This window comes from Bidens hawaiensis, unplaced genomic scaffold (genome assembly GCF_021521415.1).
Source record: "Bidens hawaiensis isolate Kalapana, Puna unplaced genomic scaffold, B.hawaiensis_p1.1 tig00034591_1, whole genome shotgun sequence".
NCBI classification, from domain to species: Eukaryota; Viridiplantae; Streptophyta; class Magnoliopsida; order Asterales; family Asteraceae; genus Bidens; species Bidens hawaiensis.
The window spans coordinates 133,316-155,710 of record NW_027505329.1 but is presented as its reverse complement, the minus strand read 5'-3'; the positions used below and the strand labels follow the sequence as shown (position 1 = coordinate 155,710).

General features: G+C 34.3%; 2 pseudogenes across 1 annotated transcript; one reads left to right on the top strand and one right to left on the bottom strand.

The window, feature by feature from the left end:
- The first annotated feature begins 4,167 nt into the window (after nucleotides 1-4,167).
- On the top strand, nucleotides 4,168-5,524 carry LOC143612457 (scarecrow-like protein 18 pseudogene; annotated as a pseudogene).
- A 6,999-nt stretch (nucleotides 5,525-12,523) lies between these two features.
- LOC143612461 (peroxisome biogenesis protein 5-like) lies at nucleotides 12,524-21,752 on the bottom strand (annotated as a pseudogene). The gene is made up of 15 exons (XR_013149947.1): nucleotides 21,540-21,752; nucleotides 16,565-16,693; nucleotides 15,925-16,054; nucleotides 15,610-15,804; nucleotides 15,272-15,520; nucleotides 15,050-15,172; nucleotides 14,805-14,963; nucleotides 14,534-14,727; nucleotides 14,205-14,451; nucleotides 14,038-14,122; nucleotides 13,336-13,445; nucleotides 13,040-13,264; nucleotides 12,888-12,953; nucleotides 12,707-12,801; nucleotides 12,524-12,616 (listed from the first exon to the last, which is right to left on the bottom strand). The product of XR_013149947.1 is annotated as a peroxisome biogenesis protein 5-like (transcript).
- Nucleotides 21,753-22,395: the final 643 nt, after the last annotated feature.

Below are 22,395 nucleotides of genomic sequence, written 5' to 3'. Positions count from 1 at the left end.
TAGAGGTTACTTTTTTTTTCTTTTCAACTTTCACTATACCATTTTGGGCATTTACATCATAAACCGGCCGTTTTAAATTAAGCTGAGATCGATGAGGCGTATCAAAACTATCTCAGCATAGGAACCGAGGTGTTTCCTTGCCATGCATGTTATCAACATCAGTTTGCCGATCGATCATGAATTGCCGACGGTTTATTTGGTCTTTAGCCGATAGCTTGTCCATCGGAAACCCATTAGTAATTTTATTTTTTTCTTAGTAGCACTAATTAGATGATAAATCCACCAATTTAGCCTTAACGGGTCATGTCAATATTGCGGTTTAATTCTCAGATGGCAAATAGTTCCCACCAATAAATGACAAAAATTGGACCTAATCGTGTTGGTAGTCTCTCTGTAGACCATTGGTAAAAGTCTCTTTTGTCAGGTTTAATCTATCCGCCAATAATTACCAATGAATAATTATATTTTTGTAACTTTTTTCATTTATTTTTTTTAAATCCATCGTTGATGTTTTGTTAATCGTCGCCAATAGCGCAGTTTAAATTCAGTTTCTATTTCAATATATCTTAAGAAAAAAAATTTACACAAGAAATATTCAAATATCTATAAAGCAAGGATAAAGTTAGAAATTATAACATTTTGTTTTTTGGTGTGCATGAATCAATTTATTAAAACATTTATGTGTAACAAGTTATTTCTTTAAGCAAACAAATGTATTGATAAGAACCCGAAAATGAAACAAGAGCTTACGTATGTAATTAATGTATGTACATTTATTTATTGATGGAGAAAAGACATGGATATAGATTAGGGTAAAATGAGTAGTGAAATAAAAAATATGTCAAACTAATAAAACAAATAACAATTAGTTAGGCACCGATCTATACAATTCAATACACGAACACACGATTCAATAAATGTTGGGATAGCTACGTGAGTTTGGGATTCATTTTTGTTAATGCTTGTCAATTGTAAAAACGTCTATGTATTACCGATTAAGAGGTAGTCTCTGAATCAATTAACGTGTTTCTAAAACTTACCAATTATTTAAGAGGCTCGATCCATGAACCATTAAAATGCATGTGTCTTTTAAGTGGACCAAACAAACACATTTTTACATATAGCTGATTCAGATGTGGCATCTTAGTTGAATAATTAAGAGGCTGATAAGAGCTAAAATATATTTAAAAAATAAGTAGATATTCTCTACACTTTTGGGTACTTTTTGGGCTATTAATTGTTAAATTATATCTAATTGGCTCGTATTTTGATTTTAGTGGTTTCATGAGTAAACGAACTAAAACGAGTAAAACAACTTAACAAAAATAAATGTTGGTCGGTTTATTTTAAATATCATTTACTTATATATTAAATAATGTAAGAATGTTAATTCTAATGTTTCTTACATCGTGAATTTTAAGGAAAACAGACTCTAACCTATAAATTATTCAATTCAAAGGAGTCCATATTATGTCTGTTTATTAATTCTAACATTAGTTAATTCAAATTGTTAAATTCTTTTCTTTTACGTAGGTGGAGTAATGGCAGGGAGCAATTGCAAATTATATATTCTTATAATGCCACTAAAGATTTGGACTTGGGTTAAATAATTATGAAAGGCTTATCACATAAGAATTCGGCCCATGTAAACATACTTTAAACATATTGTCATATAATTAAAAAAAAGAAAAGAACCCGACATGGAGGAAGAGGGCAAATACGTGAGCTAAGGGGGCGCCCTGTTGGGGTTTTAACGAGAAGAAGCAAAAAAAAAGCTAGCAGGCAAGCACGTCACCAATAATTCAAGTCTCATATCTTCAAAAGTGAATTAATAAGCAAGCAGGTAGGCTGCTCAATTAATTTAAGCTCACATGCTAGCAGCTCAACTATATTTATTTCTTTTTCGATGAACTGCAATAATTATTATATCTTTGTTTCGTCGAATATTGTTATGGTTGGCTAATATTGTTAAACTGTCTGGGTTTGAATGAATACTTTTTAGACTCGTTTTATTTTTAGTTTTGGATTATATATTAATTGGTTCATGTTTTGGTAAAGTTTTTATTTTATTTAGTTGTGATGCATATGCGTATTTGGTATTAATTTATTATTAGTTTATTGTTCCATATGCGTCTTTGTGAATGTCTTTCATGTATGGATGCATATTAGGTTGCTTACCGTGTGTTTGTAACTAGTTTATGGTTTATTATTAACGTATTCCATAGGAACGATAATTGAGAGTTTAGAGATACCTTATATTCTGTCACTTGAGAGACCGGGAGGTAATTAAGTGTCGTCTGTTTTGGTTTTTTGCGGGTTTGGGTAGTGATTGCACGGGAGTGAGTTACCCTAGATTCCTTTAGATTCTTACATATCCGAGTTATAACCGGGTTTAATAAAAATACCCCTTTACACCTTAGGGTATATTGTGATTAGAGAGACCGGGAGGTGATTTAATCTTTGGGTACCTTAGCATAGTTAGGTAAGGTGAGACCGGGAGGTGATCCGAACCATTAAACCGTTGAGCATACATGATATTTAGGGTTCTTAGGTACTGTTGGTGAGACCGGGAGGTGATCTAGCTTACTATAGTTATTCCTTAAATTTCATATTTTTAGAATACGGTACCATTCATTAATCCATTACCGAGAATTTACGAGTTGACTAGTAGGATTCCTTGCCTAGGTAGTTGATCCCCCTATTTGAGTTTTACCCCTATTTGTTCGTGTCAGTTTTAGTTAAAATTTTATTTAATTTATACTTAATAACTAAAAAAGACAAAAAATAAATTAAATCTATTTATTTAAGTTATTAGTCAGAGTCTAGTTTAGGTGTCGCTAGTGTCCTGTGGGTTCGACATCCGGACTTCATTAGGCTTTACTACAGTTGATAAGTACACTTGTCTGTCTAGTGGTCTAGCATTAGGATAGTCTAGATTTATAAATTTAAAACTAGAGTGTTTAGGTTAGGTTAGTATTTTTTATAGACCGCGTTTCGCACATCAAGTTTTTGGCGCCGTTGCCGGGGATACTTAGGCGATAACGAAACTAGCTTTGATTGAACTTAATTGATTAATTGGTCTTTTGTGTCTTTAGTTGTGGTGTGTCTGGTGAGTCAGTGTCTAAGATTAAGCGTGTCTAGTCGTCTTTAGGATAATTTAGTTTGTGTTTTATTTTATTTTATCGAGTCTAGTTTGGGATTCATTTTTGTTAATGCTTGTCAACTGAAAAAAGCCATCAACAGGTCTTACCGATTAAGAGGTGGCATTTGAATCGATTAACATTTCTTTTAAATTACCAATTTAGTAAGTGGCTTGATCCAAGAATTATTAAGATGTGTTTTTAAGTGAAACAAACACATTCTACATATAACTGATTCAGATGTGGCCTCTTAATGCAATCAAATAGCCTCAAAGTGTTTAATATGAACATATCAAGTGATCAATTTATATGTGTTATTTGCCTATACATGCTCTTACAAAGTTAACTATCATAAATATTCAATTGTAAGTTAGATATATAGAATTAATACTCTCAAGAGCTATCAAAGTAGACAAAAATGAAGAGAAATAGAACATACCAAGACATGTATAAAAACTTAGAGGAATTAAATAGATTGATTATAGGACTCTTAATTACTTAAATTTATGCAAGTAATTCTTTTTTATACCTACATGCTACAGCATGAAAGGTCATCTATACAATCACTGTCTGACATCTAACCTCACATTGTTTCAAGCGGCTGTTTAGATAGTGATCATCTGTATTGGTCAAATGGTCGTTCTAACAAACAAATTTCAAAGTTTATGGTCAAAATGGTCGTCCGAATATTGTTCAAATGACTGCTCTAACCATTAATATTCAAAGTTTAACTTCGAAACGGTAATTTGATGGTGCGAAATCAAATAAGAGTAATGTGTAACTAATTAGCTATACCATGTCACTTAGAAAAAAAAAAGATTGTATATTTTTAACAAGTTATTTGTTTAAGCTAACAATAGGTTTTGTATTAGTTAGAACTACAAGTTAGTTTAATGTATGCATGCACTGTTGTAAACTTGTCATTTTCTTCAGGTGTTTTGGCTGCAAGCATCACACACAGTCACAATATCTATATATTTTAGGGTTCTACAACATAAAGTAAAAAGCAATCAATACCATATACAAAATGTGTGCTTCATCCTCTCATCAAGACAAAAGTTATAATGATAATTTACCTCCTCTTTTGCCACCACATCTGCACCTTATGCCACCCGTTGAAAAACGCCACGTCCGCCAACTCCTCCTCATCGCGGCCGAATTGATCTCCCGTTCCGACCTCTCAGCCGCCAGCCGCCTCCTCTTCGTCCTCTCCTCCCACTTGTCCGCTTACGGAGACTCATCCGACCGAATAATCCACTATTTCACTAAAGCTCTCGCACTTCGCCTCAAAATAATACATGATAGTAATCAATATGACGACGTTATTCTCCAGTCAGCCGCCAGGCCTGCCACTTCCCAGTTCAGGAATTTTAACCCGTGTCAGACACTTTATCTGACGGGTAATAATTCCATAAATTCAAGTAATCGATATGAAGATGTTAATATTCTTAATATTAGTATTCTCTACTCGTCTTATTTAACCCTAAACCAAATAACACCATTTATAAGATTCATTCACCTCACTTCAAACCAAGCCATCTTAGAAGCCATGCATCAATCTAATCATCAACCACAACACATCCACATAATCGATTTTGATATCATGCATGGCGTCCAATGGCCGCCACTAATGCAAGCCATCGCAAGCCAGCATCCGCCTCCATCTCTTCGAATAACCGCCCTAGGCACAAATTTAAGCATCCTACACCGAACCAGTGACCGCCTATCCAAATTTGCACATTCACTTGGCCACAGCTTCCAATTCCACATAATTTTACTCACAAACACCACAGTTGACCACCTCGTTGACCACCTCTCCGCGGTGTTAATCCGCCCTAACGAAACCCTAGCCGTCAACTGCGTGATGTACCTTCACCGTCAATTGACGAACCGGCGTAATCTTGGCTTATTGCTCAACAAAATTAAATCAATGAACCCTAAAGTGGTTACAATATCAGAACAAGAAGCAAACCACAACCAAATATTTTTACCAAGGTTTACTGAAGCCTTAAACTATTACACTGCGGTTTTCAAGTCGTTAGAAGCGACACTACCGCCAACTAGCCGGGATAGAATGGAGGTTGAGCAAGTGTGGTTCGGGAGAGAGATTGCGGATATAGTGGCCGAGGAGGGAGATTGTAGGAAACTGAGACACGAGCGTTGTCGGTCCTGGGAGGTGATGATGATGAGTGCTGGTTTTGTTAAGGTTCCATTAAGTGGTTATGCTCTTACACAGGCTAAATTGTTGTTGAGGGTTCATTATCCTTGTGAAGGGTATGATGTTCAGGTTGTTGATGATTGTTTCTTCTTGGGTTGGCGGAATCAGCCTCTTTACTCGGTTTCTTCATGGCGTTGATCGATTATATATTGTTAGTAGGCATGTAAACGAATTGAACGTTCATTGAACCGTTCATGAACACATGTTTAATTTGTTCGTTCGTTTATGATCGTGAACGTTTGTTTATGTTCGTTTATTATTATATATTAACAGAAAATAAATATTATATGGATAAGTGATCTACTTAATGATTTGTGTTTATTTAAGTGTTTATTTTATGTTTGTTTGTGTTCATATATATATGTTCATTTATGTTTGTTTATCTTTCTTAAGTTATGTTCATTTATGTTTGTGAACTGTTCGTTTATATTTTAAACAAACGAACAAGAACATGATCATTTTTTAAATAAACCAACATGAACATGGAATATGTGTTTGATTAAATGTTCATGTTCATGCCCTTGTTTGTGTTTGTTCGGTTCATTTACAGGCCTAATTGTTAGATTGATTAGTATCAAGGCATTTTGTTGTGGAACATAAAGAGTATTGTCCCCTCTTAATTAAGTATCAATATCGTAGTTTTAGATACAGTTGTTATGAATGAAAGGAGAACTTCACAGTTAATTAAATACGTATTATGCAAATAAGTTTGGTTCATGTAGTATCAAGTAGTATTGTAGTTTATTTCCTAATCAGTGTTAGCCTATAAAAAGGGCACCTCCTGTTTCAATATTAGGCATGAATGAAATAAATTTCCTCCAAAATAACATGTGTTTCTTCTATATTTAATTGTGTCCCGAATTCGATGTACATATAAGTGGTATCAGAGTCGGATCAGTCGGATTATCCTGGTTCATTTATCATTTTATTGAGTGTGACGAAATTGGTGTCGAGTTCCGTTAGAGGCGTATGAAGCCTTGGCTAAAGAAGAATAAGCTAAATCCTATTATGTCGATGATGTGTCGGTGATTTATCGTTGAATTTCAATTGGAAATGAATTGCCACACATGTTTTCTGCGATTCATGGTTACTACACCGAAGTATTGCCAATAGATCTTTTGGTCGATTAAAGACGTTTGAACAAATATATGTATACACACACGTATTGAATAGATTTTAATGTGCGAAGTGTAAGAAGCAATATGGTAATAATGTTTGAAGTAGATCTAGTAATTGTTATGTTTGTATAATTACTTTAGTGTTTATTCACATTTCACATATTATAATAGCTATTTGTATGCAGTACACATATGAATTTGTTGGGGCATTGATCATTATACATCCCATATTCTTACATTGCTGATATTGATTAGTGAGAAGGCTAGAAGTGATTGTTATAATGGAAGTAGAATATATATGGTATATATGTATATGTCACACCCATAGTGGAGGACAGTAGTGATATATATGGATGTTGGCGAATGGAACCAAAACTTGAAAACCCTAAAAGTAACCATCTAAACAAACTAGCTACACGACTCTAAAAACAAGGGCTATGGTTGTAAACGAATCAAACATTTAGCGAAGGGTTTATGAACCGTTTGGTAGGAAGTTCGTTTATATTTGTTCGCTTAATAAATGAGTGAACATGAACAAGGAATTCCGTTTGATTAGTTAAACAAACGAACATGAACAGAGTCCTCGTTCGTTCAATTGTGTTCGTGAGTGTTCGGTAATGTGTTCATGAACGTTCATTTATGTTCATTTGTATATGTTGTTCATAAAAGTTTTTTGTACATTTATTTATTTTAACTTAACATTTTATAATTTTTTAATTTATTATTACCCATAACATAAAATGGAAAACTATATTTTTCACATTGTTTTTGCATTGTTCACGTATCATTCCTTATTATTCACATTGATGAATACATCAACCATCTCTAGGTTTCGTCGATTTTATTTGTGTTGTTTGTGTTTGTGAACACGTTCATTTCATTAATTAACAAACACAAACATAAAATCTAATTCGGTAAGTTTTCGTAAACCGTTAGTGAGCACATTATTTCCTTAACAAATGATCATGAACAATGCATTGTTCATGTTCGTTCGGTTCGTTTACAACCCTAGCTATGACTCCTTAATTAGTAGCTCCACATGATTAATTCCCCATCTTCTTTTTGTTTGTTTGTTTAAAAATTAGCACACTATTTTTATGTTATTCCATCAAAACCCTAATTTGATTCTTTCTCTCTCTACTGTGATGATATGAGTGAAAGAGAGACTTGAATGTTTTTGCATGATTGAGTGTGGCAGATAAATTTGGTGGCAAAAAGTTAATTCTGACAATTAAATTATGGTTAATGTACCATAAGATTGTTACTAGAAAATGTTACTAGAAAACTTACAAGATTGTTACTAGAAAATGTAATTAAGGTTAATGTACCTCATCCGGAAATACATCAAGACATGTAAGTTAAATACATTCATATAATCATATATGGTTTTAAAAAATAGCACAAAAGATAGATAGGTTGCTTCCAGGAAGACCCACGATTCCAAATACAAAACTTACGGACATGAACGTGTGTTAGACAGAGAGCGTGCAAAAATGAATATCTGGATAACAAAAACGAGGCATGCATGCAAAGTGCTAACGATATATCGTTATCATTAGTAAACCACCGATAACTGAAAACATGACTGATAAAATCATAAAACATCTAATAAACAATAGAAAGCCAACATGCAATGCCCACCAACAGTGTAGAAAAACTATTTTCTCAAGAGAAAACCTAATTAAGACAGTCCCTTATAATTGTTAACCCTAATCTTGTATCCCTTAATCTGATACGAACAATAGAAACTAGATACCAAACTTTTTGGTCATGTTAATAATGTACAATTTCTTTTGATTTATTTCATAAAGTTTAAAGGAAACAATAAATGAGATCACATTATTATTAATATGTTATCATGAACTTAAGTTTGGTTACATATGACATATCATTATATCAAGATAGAAAGAAGTCAACTAGGTAGAAGACATGAAACCACACATAAAAGAGTCGTCAACTTGGCAAAATGAGAATAAGACACTACCACCTTTTTATTTGGAAAGGAAAACTCAATACAAGTCAACTAATTGATCAAATTAGAAATCATATCCAACCAAAATATTTCTATAATTTAACCATTTATTTCAAAAGTCAATGCATGTAATACATAGAGGAGTTATAGTTATTGTCTTTATCTAAATTTTTTTTTTCCTTTTATTTGATACTAGAGAACCAAATGCCTAAAGTTGGGGCATGGGGACCGGTACGGTACTAGCTATAGTTTTAACAAGTACGCGATTGTTCGATAAACAACTTTGTCCTTCAAAAGTTGCGCTACTAGAATTACTGTAGTTTGCGACACACTGTTTCGTTTCGTCAGAAATATGTAGAGAACTGCAGATTGCTACAAATTTATGACAAACATAGAAAGGCCTCAAATTCGCTCATCAAAAATCATTTACTACGCATTTTTGGCATCGCTAATTCCTATACATTTCTAACGCCGTTTCTTAATTAACAATATTTAGATTATTTTAATCACATATTATATTAATTTGTTTCACAATTGCTACAAAAGTTATAATTTATCAAACATTGTTACGAATGGCTTTTGATCACAGTTTTAATTGATACATGGAAAACATTGTCATCTGTTTTATTTTGTAGCTTAACTTAATGTTTTTTACTTTAGCCCTGCTTGCGGTGCGCACATATGATGCATATATGTGTGAACCCTCGGGTGGACAAAAGTGAAATTGCACTAATTTTGACGTTATTTTACTAATCTCGTGAAAATAACGTTAAAAGTGACGGACGGTTAATCAGGCATCATGTAGTGGCGTTGATAGCTGAAAGATAAGGGTACATGCACCGATCAGCCGGTGTCCCGATGATTGAGTGCTATGTGCCTTATGTCCAAGGCTTGATGCAAAACTACTATCGAGCCGGGGGTCTCACCGGAAGCAGCCTCTCTATCCCTATTAGGTAGAGGTAAGGCTGCCTACATCTTACCCTCCTCAGACCCTACCATAGCTTTGCTATTGGTGAGATATACTGAGTACGATGATGATGATGATGATGATGATGAACTTGATGTTTTTTACTGCTAAGGAAAATAAAAATTGAAAAACAAAATCAAATGTTTTGTGTAGAATCTTGTCGGATAAAATTGATCATGTAAGTTTATTTAATGCTTATGTTTATTTTTTAGATTATAAAAAGGTTGCTTTGACTTTTTTATAATTTAATTAATTTTGTTTGTTTGTTAAATTATTTGGTTGCTTTAAATTTTTTTGTTTTTTTAATAAAGAAGATGTTTGGTAACTTTTAGTTTTATTAATTTAAATTTTTTGATTAGTAAAAGAAGTTTTTTATTATCACAACAGTTACTTATAATTTAATTATTTTATGGAATAAAATAAATTGTTAACGAGTTCCAGGCTATGTACAGTGGAGCGTCGTACTCTCCCATGAAGCCCCTATAGACCTCCCCAACCCCCCTCCCCCCACACCCCACCCCTTTGGGTTTTGTGGGGCATTATCAACGTTAAGGCGTGATGTAGACAGCCGCCCTTGTTCACTTTACCCAATTCACTCCATCAGTCATCATCTTTTAATGTTTTTAAATCAGTTAAAAAATATCAAAAAAAAAATAATTATACAATCATTGATAGGGAGACTTTATGGAACTTAATCCACTACAGTGTTTTTTTTGTTATGAAGTATCTTGATGAGGTGATTACCACATGTCGCATAATGCATCTCAGGAGGTTTTATATCTGAGATTGCTTTCATACAAGACGAAAAGAAATCGTCACGAATGGATGTGTGACTTATTTAAAACAAATATTAAATCTTCTTAAAGAATAATTAAAGTATATAACATTTTTATTGGACTATAAGAGTTTATCCGCTAGAAACATGTAATGAATGTATTGAATATTGTTACTAGGACATTTGATTGCATATCTTGACATAGCTTATCGAACTTCTATGAAATGACATCACGGGATTCAACCAATTGTGTTGATCGTGGAATATCATTGAAATGAGAGCATCCACTTTGTATCTTATTGGACAAAAATAGTGATATCGTTCCTTCACTTATCAACAATTTTGATTTTTGGCAAGTCTCTTCTCACACCCGTATATCGCCACGGAAAGATGTACATGTGTATTGAGCTTACTCTTAAAACAAAAATACTCGAGCGGTATATGCAAGTTCCCATGTGCTAGAAGTACCAAGCGTGAGCCATTTGACATGCGGCTTCAAACTGACATGATTTAGGACAATGTTTAGGCGAAGGTAAGAAAAATCAATCGGGTTGGCTTGGCTCTTTACTTTAATGTTCGCCATAAACCAAAAATAATTTTAAAAGGAAGCACCCATTTGTAAGTAATGGAGACGGCTAATCTATATCTATACTATATATAAAGTAAATCCAATGGACCTTTTAAATTTTAAGATGTACAATCTTGATTGCTTTAGATAATCTACATTGCATAAAAATTTTGAATCTTAAGAGTAATGTGGTCATTTACAATATCTACGGTTAGTATTATTTGGTTAAAATATATTTATAACTATTGTCCTTCAACTTATATCAAGTTTTTGTTAATTTGATTAATAGTTACATATTACCCCCTTATTTTAAATCAACTACCCCACAATATTAAAACGAATATAACTTTTTCCCATGTTAATATTTTTTCTAAAACATTACACCATAAAAACGAGAATTTTATTCTTTTAATTTGAGTACGGTATTGCTATAGTTCCTTAATTTTTGAAAAATAACATGTTACGTGATAGCCGGTTATGACCGAAAACGGGTCAGATCATGCAAGTTCGGGTCATGGGTCATAACGGGTTATGGTCGAAATGGATCGATAAAAAAAAGATTAATTTGGTTATATTCATGCCCGGATGGTTCAGACTGAAAGAGGCCAAGTTAGAATAAGTTTTGGGTTAAAATGATGTCGGGTCGATTATTTGATTATTTGTCTAATATCTTCCACTCTGGACTTCTTAATCCGTATCCTCGAAAACCTCATCCCCACACTCGTTATGGCGTGTACTGTTACCAGATTGCGCACACACACATTATGTGACACGCTTACCAACACCGGTTAAGAGTCCAATGTTGTGTTACATGCATACCATTGCAAGGAGGCTACGTTTGATGTGGTTTTTACGTGTGTACCCCGCCGCATCGTGCGGGCATTTGACTAGTATAGTTCTAAAGGAATGTAGACACTACACGCAATATAAAACAACATTACCCGTTTGTAAATAATAGACGAGTAATATAGTTTTAAAAAATGTAGAAACTAAACATGCAATATAAACAAGGTACATTGGTTTTTATTAATCTCAATTATCATCTATTGGTCGTTGTTAGTCCTAACTAACGAATTGGCTTCTGACGCTCCTAACTTTTAACGTATTTGTTCGTTCGCGACTAACATAATCCTAACGACGTTAATTGCAGGCTATCGGAAATTTTGTCTGGAAAAGTCACACTTATTGCCGGAAAACACCACCTGAACACTACCACCATCACCAATTGACTCACCACCAACCAACCACCAACACTCTAGCGCCACCAACCGATTCCGACGATGGTTATAGAGTTCCAGCGATCTTAGTAATTAGGGCTTTTACATAAAAGGGTTCCTAGAGTTCCAACACAAAGTTACAAAGATGTTTGGGACGAAAATGTTGAGTTTTATAGGGAAAAACGTTAAAAGTTGGGACCGTCAGAAGTCAATTCGTTAGTTGGGAATGACAGCGATTAAAAGATGATAGTTGAGATTAATAAAAACCAATATACCTATAAACAAACCACATGAACCATCCGTATAATAAACTCGTTTATTTTATACCAGTTTTATCTATAATACAAAATGATTCTCAATGCATTTATTGCAACTTCTTAATCACAATTTGGTCCAAAAGTAATATCACTAATTAGGATCATTACAGACTTATTATATCTTTAAATGAACCAACCTATAGATATTATTATATATAGCAACATATAAATCACCTGCAAGTGTTACATCTGAAAATGATCTCCGGACTTGATATCCACCGTTTAAACGCATTAAACATCACGCTTTATAACGGGAATTCTTTCTGAAGAACATCGAGATTTCGCGAATCACACGCTTCCATCATATCATTCCTCGAAGCACAGCTGCAAACAAAATTATTTTAAATTTTAAAATAATAAAAACAAAGAAGTCCATATTTATTAGTAAATTATATTTCAAGTAATATAATTCACCTTAAGGAAATTCTTAAATATTGCCACGCGTTATCCGCCTTTGGATTCATCGCTAACGCACGAACATAGTAACGAATCGAGTCCTCGTACATACCCTGTAACATTAAATTACCTTACAAATTAAATCCATTTCCTATCACTAAATAAATGGTAAATATAAAGAAACAGAACGAAAGATTACCTGATTCGCATAACTAATACCCATGTTCGCCCATGCGCGAACGTAATTCGGCTTTAAGTCCAATGCCTGCATAACACAAAAGCATATCATAATTTATTTGGCTTACATATGATAAAAAATAAATAATAATGCTGATAAAAAAAATCACTTACATGTTGGTATGCATATATTGCATCAGCACTCTGAACACTATTTGCTTGTGTTGCACCAAGTTTGTTCCATAACGAGTAATCTCGTGGCTTGAGTTTTAATGCCGTTTGAAATGACTCGATTGCTTTATCATATTCTCTTGAAAGATTATACAAAACACCTAGTACTATGTGTACATCTGCGTCCTCGGGTGACATTTGAGCTGCCTCATTAAACGCTCTAGCCACCTGTAAATTTATAATAGCATTGTTAAAAGTCATATTATATTATTACATATATGATATTGAATAACGCTCACATCAGCATAATATAGAGAATCCGCGAGTTCAGGTGGCGCGATTTTCCCGTACTCGGGGTGGTTTTGCAGCCAACTATATAAATATTTTAATGCAGCTTGTTGTTCCAATTCTGTATTATTAGAAAATGATTAGAAAACATTGGTAATAAACAAAAGAGAAAATTGCACAGATGGTGATGTGATTTGACCAACTTTCAATTTGGGTCCCCGTATTTTAAAAACCGCGTACTTAATTCAAACATGTGTGAGAGGGTTGCGCTTTTAGTCTCCGCCATTAATCCAAGTTTTTAACGGAAAAGTTATATCATGTGCCATTCATGGGAGGATAATTGTGTTTTTTTCAAATTTAGAATCCTAATAGAACACGTTTTTAAACTCCATAACTCCGAACGTCGACTATAATCGAAGGCGTTGAAATCGACGTTATGCGTTCTGAAGTTTGTAAGAGTATTTTTATTAGGGTTCCAAATTTATTAAGACATAACTACCCTCACATAAATGACACATGACATCGCTTTTTCGTTAAAATGAACAGGGATTAACAACGGGGATTAACGTGCAACCCTCCCACAAATGTTTGGACTAAGTTTGCAATTTTTAAAATCTAGGGACCAAAATTGCAATACGGTCAGGTCAAACCACAGAGACGGCTTGTGCAATTTTCTCAAAACAAAATAAATAGTTAAGATGCATATTATATACCATTTGTATGGCTCACTCCAAGTGCAAGAAGTACTTCCAAGTTTCTCGGGTCAGCTTCATGTGCACGCATCATTGATGCAATTGCCTGTTATAACAGTTAAATAATGATAAATATAGAGTTGAATAAGTATTAATTAATGATAAATATATATTATAATAATGGAAACCTGTTGGTCGTCATCATTTTCAGCATGCGCAACACCAAGTAACCTCCAACCTTCAGCATTATCAGGGTTCTTTAAAACTTCAGCTTCTAAAGCAAGAACCGCTTCACTTAAAAGACCTTTTCTGAACAATTCTTGACCCTCTTTCAAAGGTTCAGGATGGCCCACGTAAGGGTTCAAATCAGAGAACACATAAACTCCCCTTGAACTGTCCCCTTTTTGCTTCAAAACAGTTTGTTCGTTTAAGTACCTACAAAAATTACTCATTATTATCAATTTACGAACAAATTGACTGTCTTCTTTGACTTTACTTTGACCAAGATAAGACTTACTCATCATATGCATTAGCCCAGTTATCAACAGAATCATCTCCTAGAATCCCTTCGCCAACCTGGCGCCCAAATTCATCTGCCCAATCATTGACTTCCAGCTTGGAGAACTCATTGACCCACTGTTCGTCTACTGGACCGTGATGCACACGTTCGTTTGCAAAATCATCAGCCCAACTCTCAGGACCCCTAGAAACCTAAAAACACAATTATTAAGTATCCATTAATATAATATTGGCCGTACATGTAGGTGGGCCCGGAAAGTTCTACTTACCTGTTCATGAGCAAACTGATCGGCCCAAGAAGACGGGCCCGCGTTATATTGTTGTTGAAATTCATTTGCCCAGTCACCACTTGCAGGTTTGACTTGGTTATCTTCAATAGTCAACTCCCCGCGGCTCATCTTTGAAACAAATTGAAGGAACTTTGAGTTCTGCATGTAATAAATTAATATCATCATCAAATAAGTTAGCATCGATACTAGAAAATTAAAATATGTGATGGATCTATAAATATAACCTGAAATTTAGGATTGTTGTTCTGAGCTAACGTGTGTGCTAGCATACGAGTCTGTTCCATAGCAGCCAAAGATGGAATATTTTGACCAGCCATTCGGTCCACAGATGTCATCAACCTTTGCTCCTGAAATCAATTCCACATTTCCACCACGTATATAAAAATAAAAATAATAATAACAATAATAATAATAAATCGATATAATTAGCTACAATATGTCCTTACGTGTTCAAAATCAGAAGCCCAACCACCAGCGCCATGTTGGCGTTCAAATGATAGGGCCCACGCGTTAGGGTCACCTTGATTGACTCTGTGTTGGGCGAATTCGTCAGCCCAACCGTCTGCACCGAGTGGTCTAGGTTGCATGGCTTGTGACTCGCCCCAATACTGTTCAAGCTCGGGGTATCTTCCAGGCATCGGGCCCCTAGCCATACCCTGACTATCAATTTCTAAAGAAGATAACAGAGCATTCACCTAAATAAGCATATACATATATACATAGATGTCAGTTGGAAAGAAAACAAGAAAGAAAATAATATAACTCTGATTTGTGAGAAAGAAACCTGGCCATTTATGAAATCCTCACTTCGGTCAGCAAATATATGTCTAGCCATAATGCTACTACGATCGCGTATGCATCGTTTGTCCCCTTCAGACAATCCTAATACAGGAAGTTGAGTGGGACCGAAAGGAAACTCCACCATGACTGCTATTAACAAATGAATGTAGAAAACTTGATAATACTCTTTGAGGTGGACCTGGATCACAACATATTGTAAAACAAAATCCAAAGCAATAATATAAAACAAAATGGCCAATATATCCAAAGCAATAATATATGATAAGTTCAATAATATATGATAAGCTGCTAACTTTACCATTTAACTCTGGTTGAAGCTGCGGTTGCCCTGGTGGGAAATGAGGAATCTGAGGGTTTTGGATTCCGTCCCAAACTTCAGCAAGTCTGTTGTCATTTGCAGCATGGAAACCATTAATGAACTCCGATCCCTGAAATGCAGAAAATACATAAATATATAGGACATGGTCCAGGATTTGACAGTATTACATCTCTCTGAGGACATGGTCCAGGATAGGAGTTCATGGAGACGTATGATTAGGATTAAGGACCCTTAGGGGAGTGTACACCTTAGGTAGACTGGGCTTGCTTTTGTAGTTTATAATGATGTATGTATGTTGTTCTATGATGTTACATCTATGATTACCTTTAGTTTCACTATACATCTTCTGTTAGTGATAGCTTCCTAGTTCTGCAGTTTGGATGACATTAATAGCACACTAGCACTATATATTTGGTACTTTGCTTGGTATGCAGGTGTTATCTAGAGCCAAGGGTCTCACTAGAAGCGACCTCTCTATCCCTTGGGATAGAGGTATGATTTGCCTACATCCCACCCTCCCAAGACCCTACCAACAGCTTTGCTATGGGTGGGATTTTACTGAGTACATTTGCTGTTGTTTATAAACATTCATGAACAATTAAATTAGTAAAATAAAAACCTTATTCTGTTGATGCAGAGGATGTTCCAACTCAGAACCAGGAAGTGCTGTCAACGGATCTACAACTCCCGGGTACAAATTGTTACCAGAAGAATTAAGTGCGGATGTAGGAATCTCCTGCAGCCTTTCCTGCTTGCAATAAAATGTATGTTATCTTAACTGGTCAAATCATGCATATAACCGCATCCTCCATATTATGATGCGTGATCAGAAATAAGAATACAAGAAACCAAATTTGCTCAAAAACTTGATAATGTTATATATATGCCAAAGATTTCCACATATTATATTTATTATACACCAGTTAAATAGTCTCACAGATCTTACTTAGTTTTGAGAGTTTATAATTACACAAAACAATTTTGTATTTAAGCATCTCCATAACTTCTTAATCATCCAGGAGCACAAAAAAAAACACAATAATAAAATAACCTAATCATAAAGTTTTGGATGACTACACAAATCAATAAATACAATTCAAATTTAGCAATGATCCTCAAGCTTATATACAATCAAAATGGACACCATAGTTTTCTGAGGCGGATGAACTCTAGATATATAATTATTTGCCTATGACTTCTAACTTCACAATTGGAATCAACAAATTAGGTACAAGTAGTTCAAATTTGGCGGCAAGAGAACCACAAACTGTGATATGATGGAAGTACCTTTTGTATGTAAGAATTAAGTTCAATAGTCTCACACAAATCTTATTAAAGTGTTGAGAGTCTATGATTAGACAAACAATTTCCTATTTCAAGCATCTCCATAACTATTTAATCATTCAGCAACAGAAAAAAAATATATGTACTAATAAAACAACCTAATAATAAAATTTTGGATGACTACCATAATCAATAATACAATTCAATTCTGCTTTAGCAATGATCCTCAAGCTTATATACAATGAAATTAAAGACGATAGTTTTCCAATTGGATTTTTTTTCTGAAGAAATGAACTTGAAGTCCAGATATACATCTTTGATAACTATATAATAATTTGCCTATAGTTCCTAACCTCGCGATTGGAACCAGCATATAAAGTATGTAAGAACTAGGTTCAATAGTCTCACAGACCTTGATAAAGTTTGAAAGTTAATTATTACACAAACATCCTAATTCAAGCATTTCCATAGCTTCTTAATCATCAAGGAACTCGGCAAAGCTAATAATAGAACTGTGAGTAATCAATAAATGCAATTCAATTCTGTTTCAGCAATGATCCTCAAGCTTATGTTCAACCAAACTAGACACCATAAGTTTCAACAGAAAAATATAATATTTGCCTATAATTTCTTTGAAATCAACAAATTAAGTACAACTAGGTCAAAATTGGCGGCAACAGAACTAAGAATTATGATATAATAAAACTACCTCTTGAGATGAAAAACCAAGAGCACGTATTATTATTAATTTATTATACACCAATTCAATAGTCTCACAGATATTAAAGAAGTTCCGAGAGTTTATAATTCAACAATCAATTTCCTATTTCAAGCATCAACACTCAAAGACTAATAATAGAATAACCTAATAAATACAATTCAATTATGCATTTCTGCTTTAGAAATGATCTTCAAGCTTATATACAATCAAATTAAACATCATAAACAAAATTCGATTCCAATAAATAATAACAACAGTTCGAATAACTAAATAACTATCTACCTATGATTCCTAACTTCACAATTAAAATAAACAAAATTAAGTCAAAATTTATAGCAATAGAACCTCAAATTATGTGTAGATTCAATTCTGCTTTAGCAGTGATCTTCAAGCTCATGTACAATCAAGTTAAACATCATAAACATAATTCAATTCCAACAACAACAATAATAACAATAATAACAATAATAATAATAATAATAATAATAATAATAATAATAAAAGAACAGCCTAACTTTTGGATGGGTACAGAACTCAATAAATACAATTCAATTCTGCTTTAGCAATGATCTTCAAGCTCATGTACAGTCAAGTTTTAACATTATAAACAAAATTCAATTCCAATAATAAAAAAATAACAATAATAATAACAAAATAACCTAACTACAACAGTTTGAATAAGTAAATAAGTAATAACTATCTACCTATAATTTCTAACTTCACGATTGAAGTAAACAAAATTAACTACTAGTAGGTCAAAATTGGCAGCAAATAATCCACGAATTGTAACTTTTGAGATGAGGCATGAACACACAAAAACTAATAATACAATAGCCTAATGATAAAGAGTTTAAATGACTACAGTAATAATAATAATAACAACAAAATAACCTAATTACAACAGTTTGAATAACTAGATAACTATCCGCCTATGATTTCTAACTTCAATAATCAAATCAACAAATTAAGTACAGAACTCGATATATACAGTTCAATTCTGCTTTAGAAATGATCCTCAAGCTCATGTACAGTCAAATATAATTCAACTTTGCATTAGTTGGTTAACTCCTTTATTTTAGTTGTTTCATCCTAGAAGTATTAGTGGGTAGTTATGCCACTAACCTATCTTCCTTATTTCATGCATATTTACGTTTCTTGTAAGCCTATAAAAGGCATATTTGGTTTTTAATGGAGAACATGAACAATTTGATCAAAACAAGTATCTTTACATTTAGTGTTATTTTGTTTTAGAAGGAGATTAGCCAATCTCGAACTTGGCTTCTATCATTTGGTGCTTTCATTCCTCGAATCATGCCTCCCCGCAAAGAAACTACATCTACCGACGATCCTCTGCAGGCTCTCCTCGAGAGGTTCGACCAGTTCCTTTCAACTAATGCCCAGATCACAGCCCAATCTTCTGCTCAAGCCAAAGCTCAGTTAGAGTCCTTGCAAGCCACCATGAACCAACAATTGGAAATATCCAACAAGCTCCTAACTGCCCTTGTTAAGGACAAGGACACATCCTCCTCCTCCGGATTCGGTTCTTCGTCCAACAACCCACCACCACCTCCACCACCACCACCACCCGGTTACCGTCCACCACCACCTCCACCACCACCACCTGGTTACCGTGCACCACCACCGCCCGGTAACAATCAGCCCCGCCCTCCTAAAATATTGCTCCCCACTTTCGATGGATCAAACCCTCTCGATTGGATATTCCAAGCCGAGAATTACTTTACCTATTACCAAGTTCCGGTGGCTAACCGTCTTAGTCTGGCCGTTTTTTATTTCACAAAGGACGCCCTAAGTTGGTATAAGCATCTGGATAACAACAATCTGTTGGGAACATGGACGGAATTCAAGGGGGCATTGGAGTTGCGTTTCGGTCCGTCCACCTACGAAAACCACCAAGCTGCACTTTTCAAACTTCGCCAGACTACTACTGTTTCCGCATACCAAACCGAGTTTGAACGACTTGCCAACCGAGTCGTTGGTTTATCCCCGGTGATTCTGATGAACTGTTTCATCTCCGGACTTAAACCGGAAATTCAAAGTGAATTGGTTGTCCATCATCCTCAAACGCTCCATCAAACCACGGGTTTGGCCCGTCTAATTGAAGACAAGCTTCTTGCGGGAAATCTCGCTCCTACCGGGGAACCTAGTACACTTGCCCCACCATCATCATCGCAGCCAGCTTCTCCTCCGTTGAAGCGTCTCACTCCCACGGAAATGCAAGCCAAGAAAGCCGCTGGCATTTGCTTCCTTTGTGATGAAAAATTTCATCCGGGGCACCGTTGCAAGACACCCCAGTTCTTGTTGTTTGAACCACCAGCAGAACTGCCATGGGAAAGTTTGACTGCTCCACTTGTGGGTCGTGAGGACACGACCCGTTTTAATGGGGCGGGTATTGATACGGATCCTCCATGATGCACAACTATTGGCTCCATGTTCTCTAGTCAATCCCATGTTTATTTGCATTAGTTGGTTAACTCCTTTATTTTAGTTGTTTCATCCTAGAAGTATTAGTGGGTAGTTATGCCACTAACCTATCTTCCTTATTTCATGCATATTTACGTTTCTTGTAAGCCTATAAAAGGCATATTTGGTTTTTAATGGAGAACATGAACAATTTGATCAAAACAAGTATCTTTACATTTAGTGTTATTTTGTTTTAGAAGGAGATTAGCCAATCTCGAACTTGGCTTCTATCACAACAACAACAACAACAATAATAATAATAATAATAATAATAACCTAGCAGTTCGAATAACTAAATAACTATCTACCTATAAACTCTTAACTTCACGATTGAATTTCAACAAAATTAACTACAATTAGGTCAAAATTAACAGAAATAGAACCTCAAATTATGTACAGTACAATTCAATTCTGCTTTAGAAATGATCTCCAAGCTCATGTACAATCAAATTAAGCATCATAAACATAATTCAACTTCAATAATAATAGCAATAGCAATAACAATAACAATAACCTAATAACTATCTACCTAACTATTTCTAATTTCACAATTCAAAACAACATAATTAGGCACAAATAGGTCAAAATTCGCCAAGCTCATGTACACTCAAATTAAACATCATAAACATAATTCAATTCCGATAACATCATCAACAACAACAACAACAACAATAATAATAATAATAATAGAACAACCTAACGATAAACTTTTGGATGAGCACAAAACTCAATAAATATAACTCAATTCTGCTTTAGCAATGATCTCCAAGCTTATACACAATCAAATAGAACATCATAAACATAATTCAATTCTGACAATAATAATAATAATAATAACAATAATAATAATAATAATAATAATAGAACAGCCTAATGATAAACTTTTGGATGAGTACAATAATCAACAGATACAATTCAATTCTGCTTTAGAAATGATCCTCAAACTCATGTACAGTCAAGTTTAATTCAATTCCGATAATAACAATAACAATAACCTAATACCAGCAGTGCGAATAAGTAAGCAACTATCTACCTATAAACTCTTACACGATTCAAATCAACATAATAAACTACAATTAGGTCAAAACTAACGGCAAATAAGCCGTACCTTTTGAGACGAAGAGCCAATAAGAGCGTTCGCAAGAGCACCGAGAGGATTTGACGACGAAGAAGAGCCAGGCACGGCACACGCCGCACCGCCGGTGACTAAATCTCGCATCGCCATCGGTCAATTGATTGTGAGTTCTGGTTCGATTGAGCTAGGGTTTGGACAGTAATGAATCTGTAATCTGTTAGCACACCGATGGCAGTAGAAGAAGCAGATAGAGATAATGGACCAAACAATATTATAATTATATTTTCAGCTGTGTATAAATAAATGTATAAAAATTATATAAAATTGCATTGCTAACGAACCTGGTATACATAACTCGTATGTGGTTGTTATTTGACCGTGTTATTAAAATGGGTTTGGAGTTGAGTGTAAGTACGGTATGGTTCGGTGTGGTTTTTGGTTAAAATCAAATTGAAAAATCAAAATTTCGGTTTTTGGAGTTTTTGAAACCGTTTGGTTTCAGTTTTTTTGGTTTCGGTTTTTTGTTTTGGTTGTGGTTGGGTTTTGGTTTTTTCGTTTTTTTCGGTTTGAGCTTAAAAATTATAGGCCGAAAAAAAAAATTGACAAAAAATAGTGAATTTAGATATGCATAATTTTGTTAACTGTAAAATAATAGACTGTTATATATTTGCTCAAAAATATTGGTTACATATTTATTAAGTTCATATAAATTACTTAATACAAAATATAAAAAAAACAAAAACTCAGGAATTCGGTTCGGTTTTTTCGGTTTTTTGTACATGCAAAACCAAAACCGAACCGTTAGTGCGGTTTTTACAAAAATATAAAATCAAACTGTCGGTTTTTGTTTCGGTTCGTTTTTATCTTTTTTTTGAAAGTGAAAGTCAGG